The following is an 11,615-nucleotide window of genomic DNA, read 5'->3' on the forward strand; positions in this document are numbered from 1 at the left end:
TCACTGTGTCCATGTGTGTAACACTTGTGGCACATGTGTGGCGACCACGTGCCATCTGTGTGCTGCATGAGTACCACACGCACCAGCACCTGAGAAGCAGCAGTACAGTTAGCTAAAGACCGTTCACATCATCCTCTAAATCAAGTCACTGAGTTCACCTCAGTTCAGCTCTTTGAGTTCGAGCAGATCACAGTGAAAATGTCTGAAGAGAACTCACTGAGCTGAACTGCAGTGAACTCAATGATTTTTCCCACGGTGCTGAGGTCACCACAGTTCAGCCCAGCTGGGGGCGCAGCCTCATTGACAGGCAATATCTTCGATGAGGTCACCGCTGGTCACTGATGCTGCTCTCACAGCAGCTTATTCATTAGTGGTTCTCATCTTGGACTGTCACATCTTGGCACCATCCAGGTTGTAATGTCTTCATCCCCAGACATGGATTATGGTGTGTGACAGAACAAAGGACAGGTGAAGGATATGGCTGTTTTTTAATTTTGTTTTATTACAGGAGATGAGGGATTCAATGGAATGGGTGTTAGGTGAATATACAGTGCCTTGCAAAAGTATTCGGTCCCCTGGAACTTTTCAACCTTTGCCCACATATCATGCTTCAAACATAAAGATGCCAAATGTAAATTTTTGGTAAGGAAACAACAACAAGTGGGACACAATTGTGAAGTTGAATGAAATTTATTGGTTATTTTAATTTTTTTGTGGAAATTCAAAAACTGAAAAGTGGCGGGTGCAATATTATTCGGCCCCTTTACTTTCAGTGCAGCAAACTCACTCCAGAAGATCATTATGGATCTCTGAATGATTCAATGTTGTCCTAAATGATTAATGATGATAAATATAATCCACCTCTGTGTAATCAAGTCTCTGTATAAATGCACCTGCTCTGTGATAGTCTCAGGGTTCTGTTTGATGCACAGAGAGCATCATGAAGACCAAGGAACACACAGGCGTGTCAGTGATACTGTTTTGGAGAAATTTAAAGCCAGATTTGGATACAAAATGATTTCCAAAATGTTAACTATCCCAAGGAGCACTGTACAAGCAATCATATTGAAATGGAAGGAGTATCATACCACTGCAAATATAGCAAGACCCGGCCATCCCTCTAAACTTTCATCTCAAACAAGGAGAAGACTGATCAGAGATGTAGTCAAGAGGCCCATGATCACTCTGGATGAACTGCAGAGATCTACAGCTGAGGTGGGACAGTCTGTCCATAGGACAACAATCAGTTGTACACTGCACAAATCTGGCCTTTATGGAAGTGTGGCAAGAAGAAAGCCATTTCTCAAAGATGTCCATAAAAAGTGTTGTTTAAATTTTGCAACAAGCCACCTGGAAGACACACCAAGCATATGGAAGAAGGTGCTCTGGTCAGATGAAACCAAAATCGAACTTTTTGGCAACAATGCCAGGCGATATGTTTGGCGTAAAGGCAACACAGCTCATCACCCTGAACACACCATCCCCACTGTCAAACATGGTGGTGCCAGCATCATGGTTTGGGGCTGCTCTTCTTCAGCAGGGACAGGGAAGATGGTTAAAATTGATGGGAAGAAGGATGGAGCCAAATACAGGACCATTCTTGCAGAAAACCTGTTGGAGTCTGCAAAAGACCTGAGACTGGGACAGAGATTTGTCTTCCAACAAGACAATGATCCCAAAGCTAAAGCAAAATCTACAATGGAATGGTTCACAAATAAATGTTTCCAGGTGTTAGAATGGCCAAGTCAAAGTCCAGACCTGAATCCATTCGAGAATCTGTGGAAAGAGCTGAAAACTGCTGTTCACAAACGATCTCCATCAAACTTCACTGAGCTCGAGCTGTTTGCCAAGGAAGAATAGGCAAGAATTTCATTCTCTCGATGTACAAAACTTATAGAGACATACACCAAGCGACTTGCAGCTGTAATCGCAGCAAAAGATGGCGCAACAAAGTATTAAGTTAAAGGGGCCGAATAATATTGCACGCCCCACTTTTCAGTTTTTGAATTTCCACAAAAATTCTAAATAACCAATACATTTTGTTCAACTTCACAATTGTGCCCCACTTGTTGTTGATTCTTCACCAAAAATTTACATTTGGTATCTTTATGTTTGAAGCATGATATGTGGGAAAAAGTTGAAAAGTTCCAGGGGGCTGAATAGTTTCGCATGGCACTGTAGCTGTGTTTGTTATTTTTAAATAAAAATGGAAAAGTTTGTTTTGTTTTATTTCAAATAAAGGACTTTGTACTTGCTGTGTCTTTATTTACCATATAACTATAGGATTAGTAATGGATGGGTGTCTTATAGATGCATCTCCATTACTAAACCACGGGCTTGATGTCACCAGACAATACAAAGGTAACATCAACCCCTAAAATATGAATCCCACTAGCAACTGCTACAGTGAAAGTGGGAAGAGCTGGGCAAAGTGCTAGAATTGGCACATCTAAGGCTATTTTCACACTAGCGTATCTACATGCAGTGCACGGTGCCGCTAAGCCCCACCCCTGCCAGCCCCCTCCGGTCATCTCCTCCCTACTGTCGCACACGGCTGCATGCGATCTGCGCACCCTATCTTTAGCATAGGGTGTGCAGACCGTGCGCTGGCCGTGCAGTAGTAGGATTTTTGCGTGCGCTGCGCACTTTTGAATGTGCGCCGAGCACACCAAAACGCAACATGCTGCGTTCGGCACACACCGGCGCACCTTCAAAAGTGCGCAGTGCACGCAAAAATCCTACTAGCGCATGGTCAGCGCACGGTCTGCACACCCTATGCTAAAGGGTGCGCAGATCGCATGCAGCGCTGTGCGATAGTAGGGAGGAGATGACCCGTGGGGGCGCAGCAGGGGGCGGGGCTTAGTGGCGCCGTGCGCTGCGTGTAGATACGCTAGTGTGAAACTAGCCTTATAGATGTGTTTTTTAAGGGCGGTTTTTGGCTGCTTTTTTTTAGGCTGGGGGGTTCAATATCCATGGCCCCTTACCAGCCTGTGAATACCATCTGTCAGCTTTAGCAAGGCTGGTTGTGATAAATTGTCAAACCAGATGTGTTTTGTTTTATTTTTTATTTAAATATTTTTAAAAAACGGCGTGAGGACCCCTCTAATCTTGATAACCACCTGTGCTGAAGCTGACAGCTGAGGATTGCTGCCCCTAGATGTCAGTTTTTCCTGGCTTGTTATAGAAAATAAAAGGGAACCCACGCCATATTTATTTATTTAGAGTACGGGCAGCGGGTGATGAATACTCCATCAACCATCGCTTGATCTCGCTGTTATTAGCAGCAGCAGGTGTATGCTGATGGGAGTAATAGTTCCATCAGTCGCCACCTGCTCTCATTGTTAGCACTTGAATATAATTCTCATCATTCTCCTCTACTCGCACTGATTGCCATCAGAGCAGGGGAGAATGATGAGAGCAGTCTTATTTACCTGGCACCATGGAACAATGCTTACGGTACCGCTGCTTATCATGTGCCAGTACTTGTCACACAGATGACATCCCTGTGTGTCATCTGTGTGCACATGTGTGGGATGTTTTGCGGCCCGTGCTGTGGGTAAAAAATGGACATGTCAATGTGTTTTGCCCACGGACACATGGTCTGTGGAAACACACTGCCAGGTGCACAAAAGGGTCTACATGGGTAAGTGTCTCTGGTACGTGTGAAAACTGTCACCACATGCCACATGTATCAGAGACACTGACTTGTGAAAAAAGGCCTTAGGGTGAGGGCAGCATAAGATTTCAATGGCAAGTACTTCAAATTTTTCTTAAAAACATGCAGCTTTTTGTCAGTGCAATTTTAGTCTCTTTTCTGAATATACTGGTTACAGACCTTTAAAAAAATAGTAGGATACACAGCTGAAAATGATTAATTATTATGTTCCCATTTGTCATGAGACTTTACATAGGGTTATATTTAGACATTATCAATTACTTAAATTTGTTTTATGCATCTAATTCACGTTAAAAATAACCATGAACTATGAAATGACATAAAATATTTCTTGTATGAAAAACTTGCTCATAGTTGTAGCATTGCCTTGTAATTAACATATAAAGTTAGTCACTTAAAGGGTTATTCTCGTTAACTTAAATTGGTATAATTGCAAAGCACTTGTAAAAACTAGCAACTTTGCAATTTACTGTCCGTGTAATTAAAAATCCTTTCTGTTCTCAATGACAAACTTATTTCTTAATTTAACTGTTCACTGTTGTTTGTCTAAGTTAACGACCACTGCTGCAGTATAGCAGCATTAGGCTGGAATCACACTAAACGTATAAAAATACGGACCTTATTGTACTGTACGGTCGTAATACGCAGAAATGTTCCCTGAATAGTGATCCGTATGTCATCCGTTGTCGAGGTGCGGCCGCGTATTTTGCACATGTAACCATCCGTATGTAATCCGTATACTGAGATTTTCTCGCAAACTTGCAAAAATGGACATATAATGGATCCCAATGACAGGCTAAAACCCAAACAAAAGAATAGATATATACACATAGAATACACACATATCTATATATATATATATATATATACTTACTTACTAGCTGAAGAGCCTGGCGCTGCCCGGGCATACTAACTAACTGTGGTTGGTTATAACAAATTATAATTATCCTCCATCCCATAGTCCCGTGCCCATATACCCATCATACATATCCACGATCCCATAGGCCCATGCCCATATGCCCATCATACATATCCTCCATCCCATAGTCGAGTGCCCATATACCCATCACACATCCTCCATCCCATAGTCCCATGCCCATATACCCATCATACATATCCACGATCCCATAGGCCCATGCCCATATGCCCATCATACATATCCTCCATCCCATAGTCGAGTGCCCATATACCCATCACACATCCTTCATCTCATAGTCCCATTCCCATATACCCATCATACATATCCTCCATCCCATAGTTCCATGCCCATATACCCATCATACATATCCGCCATCCCATAGTCCCATGCCCATATACCCGTCATACATATCCTCCATCCCATAGTCCAGTGCCCATATACCCATCACACATCCTCCATCCCATAGTCAACCATTATGACATCATAATGAGCGGTGGGGCTTGCAACCTATGATGACATTAGCGTCGCCATGGCAACCATTATGACATCATAATGAGGGGCTGGGCTTGATATACACACACACACTTTTTCCCTATTATGTAGATAGGGGCAAAATTGTTGGTGAATTGGAACGCGCGGGGTTAAAATTTCACCTCACAACATAGCTTAGGACACTCTCGGGGTCCAGACGTGTGACTGCCAAATTTTGTGGCTGTAGCTGCGACGGTGCGGATGCCAATCCCGGACACACACACACATACACACATACATACATACGCACACTTGAGCTTTATATAATATATATATATATACTGGCTAGGAACCCGTTCTACGCCGGGGTGGCAGGCATTTTTATTGGTATATGGTCCCCCATTCTGGTATGTGCTGCACCCCTCATCCCTATCCTGGTATGCATGGTCCTCTCACCCCCCTATCCTGGTATGCATGGTCCTCTCACCCCCCTATCCTGGTATGCATGGTCCCCTCACCCCCCTATCCTGGTATGCATAGTCCCCTCTCCCCCCAATCCTGGAATGCATGGTTCTTTCACCCCCCAATCCTGGTATGCATGGTCCTCTCACCCCCCTATCCTGGTATGCTTGGTCCCCTCACTCCCCTATCCTGGTATGCATGGTCCTCTCACCCCCCAATCCTGGTATGCATGGTCCCCTCACCCCCCATCCTGGTATGCATGGTCCTCTCACTCCCAATCCTGGTATGCATGGTCCTCTCACCCCCCAATCCTGGTATGTATGGTCCCCTCATCCCCCAATCCTGGTATGCATGGTCCTCCCACTTCCCAATCCTGGTATGCATGGTCCCCTCACCCCCTATCATGGTATGCATAGTCCCCTCTCCCCCCAATCCTGGTATGCATGGTTCTTTCACCCCCCAATCCTGGTATGCATGGTCCTCTCACCCCCCTATCCTGGTATGCTTGGTCCCCTCACTCCCCTATCCTGGTATGCATGGTCCTCTCACCCCCCAATCCTGGTATGCATGGTGCCCTCACCCACCTATCCTGGTATGCATGGTCCCCTCACCCCCCATCCTGGTATGCATGGTCCTCTCACTCCCAATCCTGGTATGCATGGTCCTCTCACCCCCCAATCCTGGTATGTATGGTCCCCTCATCCCCCAATCCTGGTATGCATGGTCCTCCCACTTCCCAATCCTGGTATGCATGGTCCCCTCACCCCCCTATCATGGTATGCATGGTCCCCTCACCCCCCAATCCTGGTATGCATGGCCCTCACCCCCCTTTCGTGGTATTCATGGTCCACTCACCCCCCTTTCATGGTATGCATTGTCCCCTCACCCCCCATTCGTGGTATGCATACCGCAATTTCCTGGGGGGATGCGTCACTCTGTGGGGGATGCATCACTCTGGGTCCAGACTCCGCAGGCACGTCATACTTGCGCAGTCTATAAAGGCTTCAGACAGAGTGACTCTCCCCCGGTTATATATATATATATTTGCATTTCATAGAGTTCTACATAGCAGAATAGCCGCAAATTCAATTGCCGGCTTCTGTAAAATCAATATAAAACCTGACATGAAATGACACATGGTTTACATACAGTAAACCATTTCATTTCATGTATTTTTTATACGTCCCTGACTAATAATTAGATTAAGGTTTGTATATAAAATTTGGTACAAAAAGATGCGCCTTTTCTGGCACTTATCCTCTCTATTCCCATTGCCCTGTAGTGGTGGCTAATGGGTTAATAAGGAGGGGTTAATGTCACCTTGCTATTGGAAGGTGACATTAAGCCAATTAAAAATGGAGAGGTGTCAATTAGACACTTAGCAATTATTAACCCTAGACTATTAAATGGTTAAAAAACACACAAATACATTAATGAAAAATTATTTCAATGAAATAAAGACACCAAGCATTTGACAAGATTTATTCCTCTGCTAATCAAAAAATAAACCATCGACTTGTAACAAAAATAAAACAAAAAAGCAACAATATCCTTACCTCTCCGCTGCTCAGTCAGGTCCCTCGCTGCAATCCATCAGAAGGGGTTAAGTGGTTTACAAAGAGACTGGTGCTAATACGACCAGCCCGATGTAAACGGTTTACTGTATGCAAACCATGTATCATTTCATGTCGGGTTTTGTATTGATTTTACAGAAGCCGGCAATTGAATTAGCCGCTAGTGGCCAAAGTAATAACTGCAGTGTTTTTCCATTTTTGGTTTCATTGTTTGCTTCCCTCCAAATTCCCAATGTATCATGGGTAAGTTTGCAAGGGATTATGGTTAGCTCAGCCCATTTCCCACCAGTCCACCATTTTCTTTCTGCTTGTATACTAGAAGCACCTCATCCCTCTTCTCCCCCTGCATCAGCATCGTTGGTAAGTAATCACGCTCCCTACATCTAATCCCTGTCCTAGATCACACTCCTTAGTTAGCTCTCCCCTGGTTAGCTATTAGCGCAGGTAATCTATGTAATGTATATCATGTATTCCTATGTACCCATACTGACTGATTGTATTATATGTTTACTTGTAGTTTCACCGTGCCAATATACCATTATGTTCAGATTCAACCTACAGATTCAACCTACAGTCTTCTTATTGGACCCCTGGTATAGCGGTTCAGCTGCCTGTATACGCTACATGAATCCCGGTTCATTAGTAAGGACAGAACAATATATATATGTATTCTATGTGTATATATCTATTCTTTTGTTTCTTTATTAAACATGTCAGTGTGATTTTACTGTATCACGCACTGAATTGCCGGCTTTTGCTAAAGGACACTGGTGCGTATTTCTCGCAAGTCACACGTCTGGTCCGTGTGCAATCCGTATTTTTCTCGCCCCCATAGACTTGCATTGGCGTATTTTGCCCGTAATATGCTGACAATCGCAGCATGCTGCGATTGTCTTGGCCTGTAAAATATGGCCGAGAAATATACGGCTGATGGAAGCTGCCCCATATAGAAACATTGGTCCATGTGCAATGTGTAGTTTTAGCGCCTCTCACTCGTCCATATTTCTCTCTAGTGTGCTGCCGGCCTTAGGCTAAAGTTACATGACTAATTTTCGCTAATCACAGAAAATTGGTCCAATTATGCTAACTACATTGATTAGAATTTGACCAGAATGTGATCAATATGATCCCATTTTCTTGGTTTTCCTGAAGAAAAAACAAAAAATATCTTCATCTTCTTTATTAACCCCTTAATGACCGGAGCTTTTTTCAGTTTTGCATTTTCATTTTTCGCTCCCTTTCTTTCCAGAGCCATAACTTTTTTATTTTTCTGTAAATATGGCCATGTGAGGGCTTATTTTTTGAGGACGAGTTGTACTTTTTTACGTTACCATCATTGATTTTACTATGTTGTGTAACAGAAAGCGGGAAAAAATTCCAAGTGTGGTGAAATTGCAAAATAAGTGCAATTCCACACTTGTTTTTTGTTTGGCTTTTTTGCTAGGTTCACTAAATGCTAAAACTGACCTGCCATTATGATTTTTCCGGTCATTACAAGTTCATAGACTCCAAACATGTCTAGTTTTTTTTTAATCTAAGGCTATGTGCCCACGTTGCATTTTTCATGCAGAATATTCCTGAGCGGAAACGCACATCCTCTTCCCGGGAAAACGCATGCGTTTTTAGAAGCGCTTTTGTAAGCGTTTTTGATGCTTTTGTCAAGCGTTTTCGCATGCATTTTCCTATGCGTTTTTGCAATACAATCGAATGTATACGGAAACGCATGCGTTTCCGCAAAATTAAAGAACATGCTGCGATTTTCCGCTTAGCGTTTCCGCAGCGGAAAAACCGCACCATTAGCATAACATGTGCGTTTTCCATTATAATTACATTGGATGCTTTTTTTAAGCGTTTCCGCAGCAGAAACGCTTGTCTAAAAGCGCTGTGGAAACGCTTAAAAAATGCAACGTGGGCACACAGCCTAAGTGGTGAAAAAAAATCCCAAAGTTTGCAAAAAAAAAAAAAATTGCCCCATTTCCCGAGACCCGTAGCATCTCCATTTTTCATGATCTCGGGTTGGGTGAGGAGTTATTTTCTGCGCGCTGAGCTGACGTTTCTAATGATACTACTTTTGTGCAGATACGTTCTTTTGATCGCCCGTTTTTGTATTTTAATGCAATGTCGCAGCGCCCAAAAAAAGGTAATTCTGGCTTTTCAATTTTTTTTCCCGCTACGCCGCTTAATGATCAGGTTAATCCCTTTTTTTAATTGATCAATTGGGCGATTCTGAACACAGTAATACCAAATATGCGTAGGTTTGATTTTTTTATTGTTTTATTTTGATTGGGGCAAAAAAAAATTAGTTTTTTTTTATTTTTTTTTTATATTTTTAAACACTTTTTTTTTACTTTTGGCATGTTTCAATAGCCTTCATGGGATGTTAGAAGCATGCACTACTCGAGCGGCTCTGCTACATAGTGGTGATGCACAGATCACCTCTATGTAGCCGAATTACAGCATTGCTATGAGCACCGACCACAGGGTGGCGCTCATAGCAATCTGTCATCAAAAACCATAGAGGTCTCCAGGAGACCTCTGGTTGCGATGGCAATGCATCGCTGACCCCGATCACATGATGGGGTCAGCAATGCGCGTATTTCCAGATGGGCGGCCGGAAGCACTTGTTAAATGCCGCTGTCAGCACTTGACAGCGGCATTTAACTTGTTAATAGGCATTGGTGGATCGTGATTCTGCTTGCGCCTATTGCGAGCACATGTCAGTTGTTGAAAACAACTGACATGTCACGGCTTTGAGGCGGGCTCACCGCCGGAGCCCTCCTCAAAGTGGGGGATACTGCCAGCTGACATACTATTCCATCAGCTGGCAGTAAGGGGTTAAGTCTGTCCATGTAAATTGGACAGCATTCGGATGTCAACCAGGGTCAGTCCAATTTTATCCATGGACAAATAGACATGAATGGCTGCGTGTGATCTGATAATCAGATGCAAATCGTGCATGCTGCGATTTTAACTCAGATCGACTCTGTCCAAGGAAAAAAACAAACATGTGCACAGCCCCATAGTATAACAAGGGGACTAGTGCTCTTCATCAAAACGACAGATAGCGCTTACCCAATTTTTATGGTTGTGTGCATGATTCCTAAGACAAACACTCGCATTGCTTACAAGCTCTTTCCCGCTGTGTTCTTCGACTGGACACATCGCTGGGTCATCCTGGTATCCCCCAATTAAATCTCTGTACTTCTCCGGTGCTGCACATACAAAGATGTTTCTGCTTGCAATATTGGAGCGCTCCCAGTTTGTGCCAAGGCTGAATTATGAGCCAGGTTGGCATGCATTGCTCCACAGCCCAGTCAAAGAGTAAGCTGAAGGCCCTTACTTCAGAAAATCAAACACCTCTAATTATTAGAAACAAACCCCCAATATTTAAATTTTTTAAAGTTAAAGGGAGCCCAGTTACTGATACATGCTGCCTGGGGATCAGGCACTGGCTTTATGATTTTAATCCTGCATGTTTGACTCTGAAACGTTGCAGTGTTTCAGAAAAAAGCAAACTTTAAAAGCCAACAGGGACTAAGCTGCACTGGTGACTAGTAGAGAAGGTGATTCTGCCACTGCTACTTCCTTCCTGCCTGCTCCCCATAAGTGACAAGTTTCTCTCTGCATATGTGTATAGGAAGAGAGCTGTCAGTCATTGTCAGAGGGCGGGGAGAAGCCACGAGGGACTGTCCTTTGTAACTAGTCACCTGTACATCTTGGTCACAATCAGCTTTTTTTCTGAAGCACCTCAACATTTCAGAGTCAAAACTACCCAATTGAAGTAATGCAGCCAGTGTCTAATACTTGCTGCCCATTTATTACACAGCATGCATTAGCTGTAAGGTTCCCTTTTCATAGTTATAGTGATCCTATTACATAGAAAGGGGGTGTTTGAGATTAGACAAAAAAGTCAGTTTTGAATGTTAGATCAATTGTGCCACTTTTGTCCATGGTCTGCACTTGATTTAACCTCTCTCTATTTAACTAGACAAGAGTTGGCACTGTTATTGCATAATACAATGACCTTTTTCTAATTATGGATATGCCTTTGTAGGCATGTTTAAGGCATGTTTAAACAATTGATTAATGGGCGTTGTGCTGTGAGTGTGCTAAACTTCTCTGGTGAATAAATAAATTGAATAATTCTATATATTACATAGAATAATGATTGTCATGGGATGAATAACAGCTACCTATATATTTATGCTTGTGCCTATATTATCTCTATTCTATGTGGTAGTTTTAGGGTGTCTTCTCCATCTGTCTTAATGTGAATGTCTTATGAATAATGATCTATTGGGAACAGGTTTAGCTAGATTTTACTAATGCCATAATCTGTATATCAAAAAAATTATATTGCTTCAATTACTGTTCTCTGAATATGACTTTTAGTTAAGGAAATGTCTCTGTTTTAATAGGTACACATCTATTACAGTCTGTATATGTTTATATTGCAATGATAGCACATTATAGGGGGTATATGTAAAGACATAGTTTGACTAATAATGTAGAT

This window comes from Dendrobates tinctorius, unplaced genomic scaffold (assembly GCF_039654945.1).
Source record: "Dendrobates tinctorius isolate UK_male_01 unplaced genomic scaffold, ASM3965494v1 ptg000040l, whole genome shotgun sequence".
Taxonomy (NCBI): domain Eukaryota; kingdom Metazoa; phylum Chordata; class Amphibia; order Anura; family Dendrobatidae; genus Dendrobates; species Dendrobates tinctorius.